Raw genomic sequence first — 12,396 nt, 5'->3', positions numbered from 1 at the left:
CACCCCCACTCTCCCAGTTGATTCAATAAAGCGAGAATTTAATGTATGTAACAGTGGTGTCATGAGTGAGGACCACTACTTACTTACCAGGCAGTGGCTGAGTGGTCAGCATGCAGGCACGACAGCCAGGAGGACTGAGGTTCACATCCCACCAGCTACTACAAGCTGGCACTTTTCAGTTATTGCTGACTGGCCTAAGACTTCTCACATCCTGTCCCGAAGACCACCTATGAATCTGAACTCAAGATTCTCTCTAAAATGAGGATCAAAGATGAGCTCCGGGGGACAGAATTAGCCAAGCAGGATGGCGCCACTATGTGTGAAACTGAAAAGGAGTTAGGTGTTCTACACCAAACTCAACTCTGTATTGGACCGGTGCCCCCCTTGGAACACATTCATTGTCTTTGGCAACTTCAGTGCTACTACTGCCACTAACAAGGTTGGCTGTGATCCTGGCTGGGATCCTGAAGATCACAGAGTCTAAGAATTGCAGGTTCTTGTTACCAAAGACCAGCGCTGCCCTGCTGGACTATATATATATATATATATATATATATATATATATATATATATATATATATATATATATATATATATATATATATATATATATATGTATATATATATATATATATATATATATATATATATATATATATATATATATATATATATATATATATCAATGCCAGAGGGGTAGGTAAGGAGATCTACCACATCCTTGTAGGCAACTGGAGAATTCTCCAGAACTGTAGGGTTTCATGTAGTGTTGAGTTCTTTGCAATTGATTATTTATTATAGGCTTGTTGTTGCAACCCTCAAGCTTCACTTCAAATCAAAAATCTCGAGATGCAGCAATATTGTGGTCCTCGAGAGGCTGAAAGACCTGGCATGTGCTAACCAGTACGTAGCGACAGTCTCAAATTGGTTCAATGTGCTCAGCACCCTTGAGGACCCTGCAGAACTATGGGATAAATTTTGATGTGAAATTGATGTGAGTGCATTGGAGAGCGCCTGAAATCTAGGAGAGGTTTTGCCTCGGGGGAGTTGCTGAAGAATAACGAGGAGAGTCGCACTGCCAGGTTTGCTGGAAATCGGGACTAATTTAAGTCTCTGTCGCATAGGACTAGAGCTCTCTTGAGGAGCGACAAGGAGATGTATGTCAGGGGTATTCATGAGGAAGTCAAGGGCCATCTCAATGCATATGACCACTGACCTGCTTACCAAGCCCTGAAGCAGCTATGCTCCGAGCCTCCCTCTTAGGTGAGCATTGTCCGAAAAGCATATGATTTCATATTTCTAATTCAAATCATAATACATATGTACATCTTTAGCATCTTATAATATTACATTCACTATTTGGAACTTTAAATGAACAACATAGAGAATGTGACACTTGTTTATGTGGGAAAAAATGTATTTAAATTTCCTATATCTTTCATTTCTCCGTTTCTTAAATACTATTAGTCTTTATACCGTAGCTATGAGAAAAATGTGATTTCTTAATAATAGCAAAAAACTAGTAAGAAAAATTACTTGGACGTACGCCGCATGCATATTAGTTTTGGTAGATCCACCAGGGCCACCAGATGGCAGGTAGTGTTCAACGAAGGACACAATATAAGAGGTAGAAAACTGCTAGTAAGAGAAAGAGAGTTGATGAGATGAAGAGCCTTTGACTCCACTCTGTCTAGTAAGGCTGTATGCATGGAGCCCTCCACGCATGAGATGCATACTCCGTACAAGGATGGACAAGGCCCTTGTATATGGACAGCATCTGTGCAGGGAAGAAGAACTAGCGGAAACGATACAGAGCACTCAACCTCGTGAATGCTTATTTAGCAAGAGAAGAGATGTGAAATTTCCAGCTAAGATTTTGAGTTGAGGATAGACCAAGGATGCCTAATGTAGAAGAAGGTGACAGATGAGTGTTGTTAATGAAGAATAGTGCATAGGTGTTTGGAAGATTGTGTCGAGTTGATAGGTGGAGAAATTGAGTTTCTGAGGCATTAAAGGACACCAAGTTCCTTTTGCCCGAATCGGAAATATAAACAAGATATGAGGTCAAGCATTCTGCAGCCTCCAGCCTGGAATCACGTAATTCCTGTGGGGAGAGTCTTCTGTTAAATGATGTTGAGTAATGCAGAGTCATCAGCATAGGAGTGGATAGGACAGTTTGTTATAGAAAGAAGATCATTAATAATTAACAGAAAGAGTGGAGGATCGGACAGCCCTGCGGGACACCACTGTTGATAGGGGGAAGAACAGTGACCGTCTACCACAGCAGAGATAGAACGGCCAGAAAGGAAACTGGAGATGAAACTACAAAGAGAGGGGTAGAAACCGAAGGAGAGAAGTTTAGAAAGCAAAGACTTAAGTGCCAGACCTTATCGAATGCTTTTGAAATGTTTAGGGCAACGGTGAAAGTGAAAGTTTCACCAAAACGTCTAAGAGAGGAAGAAGGGGGGGAGCATAAAAAGCTGGACGAGCAGGCAGAAGTGATAGCGTACTGGACCCACATTCTCCGCGTGATGGACGACGCGGGTTCGAATCCTCACGCTACCACTCGGATTTTTCAGTCACCGCCGAGTGGCTTAAAACTACCCACATGCTGTCCTGAAGACCACCCATCATCCCGGACTCTAGAGGAAGCCGTCCAAGCGAATCAAGAACGAGTTCCGGGGGGCAGCATGAGCCAATGCAAGATGGCGCCACTATAAACACTCGCCTGCGCCAGAACGGGTTGGGCCGACCATCAGGCCCCACCTGGAAGAAGCCTTGGGCCGACCATCAGGCCCCACCGGGAAGATGCCTACCGGCGCAATAGGCAACAACGTAAAAAAAAAAAAAAAAAAAAAAAAAAAACTTGACCCATGGTGTCCACTCGCCGCTACAAACAATGGCCAGGGCATACTTGCAGTTGTAGTGCAGTGACTAGCCTGATGGGTGAGCCTAGCTCCCATAACTCGCGTACTCTGTGAGGGGTGTACCTCTTTGGCCGACTGGTTAAAGAGTGGCTCTCCCGTCTCGCTGGCTGCGGGTTCGATCCCAGGTGCCGGCAAAACCTTTCCTTGTCTGGATTAATTTCTCGTGTGTTTCGTTACACGCTGTGGTCCTGTGGGAGTGTAGTAAAGAGTAGATCCTGGCGTTTTACTGGTGGCAAAGTGGTGGGCATCTTCTCCTGTACGTGATTCTGTTGTGTCATCCCGAGTGGGTAACAGGTAGAATGATGGCTCATGCTCTCTGAAGAGTTCATAGAAAATGGAAAATCTCAACACACATAAATTAATCTAAATATGAATGGGGAGCCGTGTAGTGCAGAGACTTGCCTAATGGGCGAGCCTACCTCCCATAACGCACTCTGCGAGGGGGCTACCTCTTTGGCCGACTGGTTAAGGAGTGGCTTTCCCGCCTCGCTAATCGCGGGTTCGATCCCCGCAGCCGGCAAAACCTTTCTTTGTCTGGATTAATTTATTATCGTGTGTTTCGTTACACGCGGTTGTCGTGTTGTAGTGTAGTAAATAGTAAATTCTGGCGTTTCAAGGTGTCAAAGGGTGCAGAGGAGCTGACAGAGAGGAAATAAGGATATGTGAATTGAATTCTGCAATAAGAAGATAAACACCACATTGGCGAGTTTGCAGTTTGCACTTTACAGAGAGAGAGAGAGAGAGACCTTGGCAGGAGCAGTCTGAAGAGAGCACAGAAAAGCATGCACGTACGTATATTCATAAACTATACTGTGATGCAACGAAAAATATCTGAGTCCTACGGAACCGAAGGGAAATAAGTGTATAAGAGTTGTTCATGTGCTACTTTCTTTCGCCCCCATTTTCGTCTATTTGTTTTGATATTATTGTTACAAATTCTTGATAACATGATGCAGAATTTTCTCAGGAAGACGATGGCGACTTCCGTTTTCTTAATAATGAATGGTGGTGTCAGGACACGGGGTGGGAGTGAGGTGTGTGAAGCCGTCAGTTTTTGGATGAATCGCGTACAGTAAGATGGCCGCTACCTCAGCGGCCACTGCGTGTAACGAAACACACGAGAAATTAATCCAGACAAGGAAAGGTTTGCCGGCGCCGGGGATCGAACTCGCGACCAGCTTAACGGGAGAGCCACTCCTTTACCAGTCGGCCAAAGAGGTACCCCGCTGGCTAAGTGGGTTAAGGGAGGCTCGCCCATCAGGCAAGTCGTGTCATTACATAATGTGCACTACATTGAACTCTGTAATATGATCTTGTAATCTGTATATATAAAGAGAGAGAGAGAGAGAGAGAGAGAGAGAGAGAGATTAAAATCGTAAGAGATGGAGGAGGAGGAGAAAGAAGGAAGAGGAGTAGGAGAAGGAAAGAAGACTAGGAAGAGGAGAAGGAAAGAGGAGGAGGATAGGGGAAGGGAAGGAAGCTAAGATGGGAAATATAGAAAAGAAGGAAATGGAGGAAGGAAGGCAGAGTAAGAAATGCGGAGGAGAAAATGATGGAAGAATATTAGACAGGACGGGGAAACCAGGAAGAGGAAGGAGGAAGGATGAAGAGGAGAAATGGGAAATGAACAGTAAGAAGAGAGAGGAGGGAAGATTATAAATGGAAGAGGATGAGGAGAAGAGAGAAAGGGATAAATATAAGGAAGGAGGAATTAGAAGAAAAAAAACTGTGTAAAAGGAGGAGAAAACAATATTATAGAAAGCAGAGAAGTGAGGGAAGAGTCTCAGAAGAGAAGGTTATGGAAGGAGGAAGAGGAGGAGAGAGAAAGACAAATATTAGGAAGGAGGAATAAGAAAAAAAAAGTTTAAAATGAGGAGTAAATTATATAACAAAGAGGAGACATGAGGGAAGAATATTAGAATGGAGGATAAACATGATCAAAGGAGAGAAGAAAGTATGGAGAGAGGATGAAGAGCAGGAGGATGATGACAGAGAGGAGACACAAGGGAAGACATGAAGGGAGGATGAAGAGCAGGAGGATGATGACAGAGAGGAGACACAAGGGAAGACATGAAGGGAGGATGAAGAGCAGGAGGATGATGACAGAGAGGAGACACAAGGGAAGACATGGAGGGAGGATGAAGGGCAGGAGGATGATGACAGAGAGGAGACACAAGGGAAGACATGGAGGGAGGATGAAGGGCAGGAGGATAATGACAGAGAGGAGACACAAGGGAAGACATGGAGGGAGGATGAAGGGCAGGAGGATGATGACAGAGAGGAGACACAAGGGAAGACATGGAGGGAGGATGAAGGGCAGGAGGATGATGACAGAGAGGAGACACACGGGAAGACATGAAGGGCAGGAGGATGGAGTTTTAGATGGTAAGAATCATGCACACTACTACTACTACTACAGCCACTGCTACTACTACTACTACTACTACTACTACTACTACTACTACTACTACTACTACAACAGCTATCACTACTACTACTATGCTTGGTCCTGGGCAAAGTGAGTCCTGGGTCATCCTGCCTCTGCTGCTGCTGGTAAGGTCTTGGTTCCTGAGCTCCTGGCACTGTCACTGTCCGCTGCTGGCCGGCACCTCACCTGTGGACGGTAAGAGGTGTGAGCCGTCTGTCTGTCAGGTGATTAGGGACTGAGCAAGGCACTGATCCTGTTTGTGAAAAATATCGATTCAAATAAAAAAAATCCAAACCAAACATAACAAAACCACAATAGGTCTTAACTCATAATTCATATATTCTTCCTTACTAATGAGACTTCCTATACAACAAAGTATGGCCACTTTTTGTTGATTCATACCATAGGGCACTGGCTGTTATGGGTTTGAAAATACTCTAAACTTAACCTAACAAAACCTGTAGCTCTTGACTCAGAAAATTCATTTATGCTTTCTTACTAGTGAGACTTCCTGTACAACAAAATGAGGCCACTTTTTGCTGATTTATACCATAGGGTGCTGGCTATCATGGGTTTGAAGATACCCTAAACTTATCCTAATAAAACCTGTAGGTCTTGACTCAGAAAATTCATATATGCTTCCTTACTAATGATACTTTCTATAAAACTAAGTAAGGTTATTCTTTGTGGCTTTATACCATACGGCAGGGGCGGATACAGGGGGGTGCCCAGGGGGCCCGGGCCCCCCAAAAAATCTCCGACCCCCAGAAAATCTCGAGTGTATGCGGATAGTCGGTACATAACTGACACGCTTATAATGTGCCGCAACTATAATACGGAATGTGTCGTCGTCTGTAGGCATATGCAGGCGCGGATACGGGGGTGGGGAGCTCGATGGCCCGGGCCCCCCCCCCAAAAAAAATATTAGGATAACTAAAATATTTGAAATACCCATGAATTGAGAAAACATAAAATATATTTAAGATACCGCTAAAAAGCTAGAGAGCTGGGGAGCCCACCACATGGGCCACTCCCCCCACCATCTGAAAACCTCCCGAACAGAACATCGTTTAACAGGAAAGAGTGGGTAACCCTAAACCGTGCCAGGGCTGGAGTTGGCAAGACAAACGGCAACCTTCAGAGGTGGGGACTCGCGGCTAGCGCAGCCTGCCCCTGTGGTGAGCCCAATCAAACAATGGAACATTTTCTCCGAGGCTGCGTGTTGGGCCCAAGCTGCTCCAACCAAGATCTCCTGGAAGCAAACGAAAGATCCCTCCAGTGGTGCCAGTGGTGGAGTGACAAGATATGATGATGAGCTGGGGAGCGAAGCCGGCCGCCGCTAGATAGCTCTGGACGCTGTCCTCCAAACTTTAAAAAAATTCCTCCTCTAAGGTTCCTTGGGCTTTACTATGCGGAGGTGGACGGGATGCTCAGGCAAGATTTTTTTTTTTTCGGTGTCTGATGTAATTTTTCACTCCTGCAGGGCCAGGGCACAACGGGCACGTGCCCAGGGCCCCGCGCTCTTATTGGCCCCGCACTCATCTAACAATCTATATACTCGAACAGGGCGGTAGTACGCCGTACCCAGGGGGGGGTCAGACCCCCCCCCCCCCCCCATCTGCTAAAATGTCCACTTTCAGAGAGTCAAAACGAAAATTGGTACCTTTCTGTTGCATTTCTGGAGAACTCAAGATTTTCTTTATTTATTTTCAGTATTTAAGTTGCGGAATCGTATATTGAATATTATAGAGCAAGATATAAAGGCCTAGGAAAAAAAATCTTTGTAACCTCATTCCTCACATGCAAGTAGAAAGTGAATTTTAGTGCAGGCCACTATCATCATTCGGCACTTCGAAGAGGAAATAAGGGAAGACTTTCTTGCCTTTGTGCACGCCCATGACCTCACCGGTAAAGGGTTAACCTGGCTCCTTTTGCGCACCGTTGAAGACCTCGGATTGGACATGGCCAAGTGCAGGGGACTTGGTTTCGATGGAGCAAATGCCATGATTGGAAAATTCAAGGGGTGAGCCGCAGTACTCGTGAAGAAGTACACCCTGGCCAAGTCAATCCACTGCTTTAACCACCGGCAGAATCTAGTACTGACGAAGGCGTGTGACGCCAAGGAAGTGAAGATCGCTCTTCAAACACTAACCGAGGTGTACAGCTTCGTTCATTCTTCGAATATGAGCTCTCTCCGCTTCACAGAGGTTGTCAAGCTTACCTCGGCCAAGCGCGAAAAGCTTGTTCCCCTGTGCCCCACCAGGTGTATTGAGAGGCATGACGCAGAGCTGGTTTTCGTTGAATTTCTGCCTGTCATCGCTGTTGTTTTCGAGGAAGAACTTGACACCACCGCTGGGCTCCTTCTCATCGCCATACGTGTTCCCCGCTTTCTCGTTGGACTGGTTGTAGTGAAGTGTATATTGGCGCATACTCTCGAGCCGAGCCGAACTCTTCAGAGAAAAGATGGCGACCTGGTGTCAGCCTATGCCACGATTCGTGGCATCAATACCATTTTTGCCAAGCTCAGAGCAGATACGGAGAATCATTTCCACGACGTGTTCATGAAAGCGGAAGAGCTTTTGGTCGAGGTGGGGTCATCGCATGACACCATCCCTGTGCCACGACTCTGTGGACGACAGACCCAGCGATCAAATGTTCCGTGCGAGAATGCTGAGGAGTACTACCGCCGGGCGGTGTACATTCCGTTCGTGGACCACGTCTTGGCTGTGCTGAAGAGTCGGTTCGGCGACGACACAGTGCCTGTCGCACTTCAGCTCAAGCAACTCCTCAAAGGCCCCGAAACGGATGTTGCGGTTGTGCTTCAAGCGGCGAAGCACTACGAGCTGGACATCGAATCCCTGACACTCGTGAAGGCGGAAGCGGAGCGCTGGGCATTATCTGTTCCGGTCTTCCAAACTATCAAAGAACCCCAGGCACACACCAGCACCAGCATATTCCCCAATCTCACCAGTCTCTTGAAAACTCTGTTGACGCTTCCAGTCTCCAACCCGGAGGGCGAGAGGTCTTTCTCAGCACTGAAAAGGCTGAAAATCTATCTGAGGAGTACCGTCGGCCAAGAGCGCCTGAACAGACTTGCCCTCCTCTGTGTCCACTATGATATCCCATTACAGTCGAGAGAGTAATAAGCAAATTCGGCGAAAAACCGCCGACTACTCTTCGCTAAGTGAGGCACTAGTTGAATACTTGGGAATTTGTAAACATATTTCTTTAGATCAGCCAATCTTTGCAAATGTGTTACTTCAATCCCATGTAAAAGAAGCCCTATAAGAATTCCTTTTTTATTTTCAGCTGTGTCTAATTTTACATATTAGCTCTTTTTTGTAAAGGTTAGGTTTGTAATTTATATATGACCTGTATTATGATCACCGTTGCTGCTTACATATCGAAATAAACGTTTAGCTTTCTTCGAATGCTCGTATGGTGATGATTTCTACCTGTTCAGATCTGCCTTTTCACTGGTCGGATGTACAATTTGAATTGTTTCTTTCATTTGTCACATATACGTTGATTGCTCGGGAGCTGCGGATTTTAAGCAGAGAACCGCCATCACTATCCATTGGCCTTCACTGTTTTGAGGCTGTCGCTAACTTATGAAATTCTACCATCGGGCCCCCTCAAATTGATTTTCTGGATCCGCCCCTGATACATATACATACATTGTACATTTTAGAAGTTTGTTTGTAGCATATAAGTACAATATAAATCTGGGAGATTTAAATAATCTTTAAAGTACTAATTTTATGTTACTTGAGCGAACATTACTTTTGGAAATCTTGTTCATTTCTGTAATTTGGACTACAAAACTTTACCCTCGAAACAACACTGCTTGCTTTAGAACTACGTACATGTTCTAATAAAAAAGTAATATACTGGCAAGGAAAAAAAATGTTATATTCATATAACATGTATAATCTTCGTTTATACAGGCTGCTGCTGTAATACATATTTTTACGTACAAGATACATGGAAACTGGGTCAGGTATTTTATGAATATAAAATAAAAATTAACTAGATTAATTAGATTAGTTACTGTTAACAGCAATACATTGAAACTGGTTTACCTCAAATTTATGCGTCTGTTCTAACGTGCAAATTCATCAGGGACTTCATGACCAAGATTTGTGTCACAATAGACAGAGTAAGGCCAGTCCATCTAAACGACTTTCACTCACTGCGTTCCTAAGGTATGTTTTAAGCAATTTAAGGGCACTTAAGGATCGCTCATTGGTGGAAGTGCTAACAGGCAGGGTTGAAAAAATTGCAATAAGGTGAAAATTTCTGAATATGTGCCCAATTTTTTGGCACATGCCAATGTCTCAACAACCTGCTTTGACCTCTCATGAGATTCACGACGCTTCCAATAACTCTGCCCCCGTAGATATTCATCTTCAACGAGATCTGCATCTCCATCAAGAAATTTTCCATAAAATTCAACTGCCTCTTTCAGTTCACTAAAATCAGTATCAACTGAAAGAAAGGGAACAAGATTTCCCAACAAAAAACTCCTAATGTGTTTAGATGCAAACCTTTCCCTGAGTTGTGCTATAGCAGTGTCCGAAAATGGGAGAAAAATAGCTCTTCGATAGTACTCTTATGGAGTTGCTATTGGAGGGTTAGCCTTAATTATGTTCCTGATGACCACTGATTGTTCAAGGCTTCTGGATGATATCTCCGTACCTTTCCTCAGCTTGGGCAAAAAGTTGGTTGAACTTATTTCAATCACGATAGGACTGAAATGCATCTATGCAGCTCTGTACACTTCCAAGAGCACCCATCAGTTCTTGTTGTGACCCCTACAGCTTTTCTGACAAGGGTTTAGTGCAGTGTTTCTTAAACTTTTTTGTGCAGCGGACCCCTTTTATTAAAATTACTCATGTAGCGGACCCTTTATTATTATAATTTTCCTCTTGAGTTTGAAAGTGTTTGCAGGTCATAATATACTGAAATTACAACTGAATTATTTATTACTGGCTTATCTTCAAATCCCAATGTGACTTAGCCACTGTAAAAAGCCATCAGGATTTGGTGCTACAAAAATAGGAATTTATGACGTTTTGGCCGAAAATTTGACTGAAATCGATATTAAAAATTATCCTGCGGACCCCTTGGAACATTCCACGGACCCCTGGGGGTCCGCGGACCACACTTTAAGAAACACTGAAACTTTAGTGACACTTAGAACTGAGGTGAGCACTTCTAAACTCATGAGAAAACCTGGGTCACTTATTGCTTTAGATTAGGCTTGGCTGCTGATTCTTCACCCAACGTGTTTTGCAGTAATTATTCTTAATCGTTATTTCATTATTTACCTACCTGATTAACTGAATTATCCGGGGCATCAGCCGAGTCAGTGGTGACTTTCTTACACCAGATAGAGTACGTACGTGAAGCGTTTTCTGGCGTTTTGTGACCAAGGAGGAAATATGTAAAGAATGGAAAGGCACAAATCCCAAGCCTGCGTGAGTTCAAGAAATGACACACGCTATAGAAAAAAAAGTACTGCATAAACAGAAAGTGAAGTCTATCAATTATAATTTCAGAAATTTGGAATTTGTTGTCAGAAAATATTATACGGATAACATGAATAGGCTATGGTCACGTGAGCCTACGTCGTCAATGAATGTTTCTCAAAATAGATCACCTGCTCTTATTCAACTCAGCAGCTCCATTGTTCAGGTGCTGAACATACAAGAGTCACTCAGCCACTCTACACTGTCAAACAAGGGGTAGGCGGTGGCCGAACTGGTAGCGTACTGGGCTCACATTCACCGCGTGATGGACGACGCGGGTTCGAATCCCCACGCTACCACTCGGATTTTTCAGTCACCGCCGAGTGGCTTAAAACTACCCACATGCTGTCCTGAAGACCACCCATCAACCCGGACTCTAGAGGAAGCCGTCCAAGCGAATCAAGAACGAGTTCCGGGGGGCAGCATGAGCCAATGCAAGATGGCGCCACTATAAACACTCGCCTGCGCCAGAACGGGCTGGACCGACCATCAGGCCCCACCTGGAAGAAGCCTTGGGCCGACCATCAGGCCCCACCAGGAAGAAGCCTTGGGCCGACCATCAGGCCCCACCAGGAAGATGCCTACCGGCGCAACAGGCAACGACGTAAAAATAAAAAATAAAAAAGCACAAAACGGTCATTAAAGGTGGTAATATATAGCGGCATAGGTCGATCTCACAGGTGCCATACGCGTCGCCTGCCACTCTCCCCGTCATAATACAGAATCATTACATACTCACCACTGTCACCAGACAAGTTCACTTGAGCCTCTACAGTATATAGTACTCCAATCACTTTGACTGCACCTTACACCTAAAATCAAGTAAATATTAGAGGCAAGCAGGAGAGAAGGCACAGTTACGACTTTCGCGCTCTCTCTCTCTGCCAGAGCCATCCCAATCTCGTATGCCTCTTCTTCCTGTCACGCGCTACAAACACCCCTCCGGCAGTTGACAGCTTGACATCGCGGTACTCTACACACAGTTTTATGAACCCATCATTTATCTCTCTCTCTCTCTCTCTCTCTCTCTCTCTCTCTCTCTCTCTCTCTCTCTCTCTCTCTCTCTCTCTCTCTCTCTCTAGCTACTAGGTAGAAGGATAGATAAATGTATTTTCCTTACAGTTATTTTCAGTTTTGTAATTTTCGTCGTGCAAATCATGCGAGGCTGAACAGTAATTAAGTTATTGTGGCGCCCGACACGGACTGACGCACTTATCATAACACTTCCCTTTTGACCAACACGACAAAAATGGAAGGGAAGCAAAACACAGTGTGCGAGTGTTGGAAAATCAGAGAAGAATCACTTTATTAATAAGAGAAGACAGCTATATAGGTGCGTAACAATGACAGGAGGCGCCGTTGCAAAGGGCAGCCATCATCATCATCAGCAGCAGCCAAACGTAAACAAACCAAGCCTGACACTCGTGCTGGACGCCGCCCACGGGACCCCGCCACCCAGCGCCCTTTCCCTCCCGCTGGTGACGTGCCCTCCAGGCTGCTGGCCCATCAC

Source organism: Eriocheir sinensis, unplaced genomic scaffold (genome assembly GCF_024679095.1).
Source record: "Eriocheir sinensis breed Jianghai 21 unplaced genomic scaffold, ASM2467909v1 Scaffold187, whole genome shotgun sequence".
NCBI classification, from domain to species: domain Eukaryota; kingdom Metazoa; phylum Arthropoda; class Malacostraca; order Decapoda; family Varunidae; genus Eriocheir; species Eriocheir sinensis.
This window is presented reverse-complemented; position numbering follows the sequence as displayed.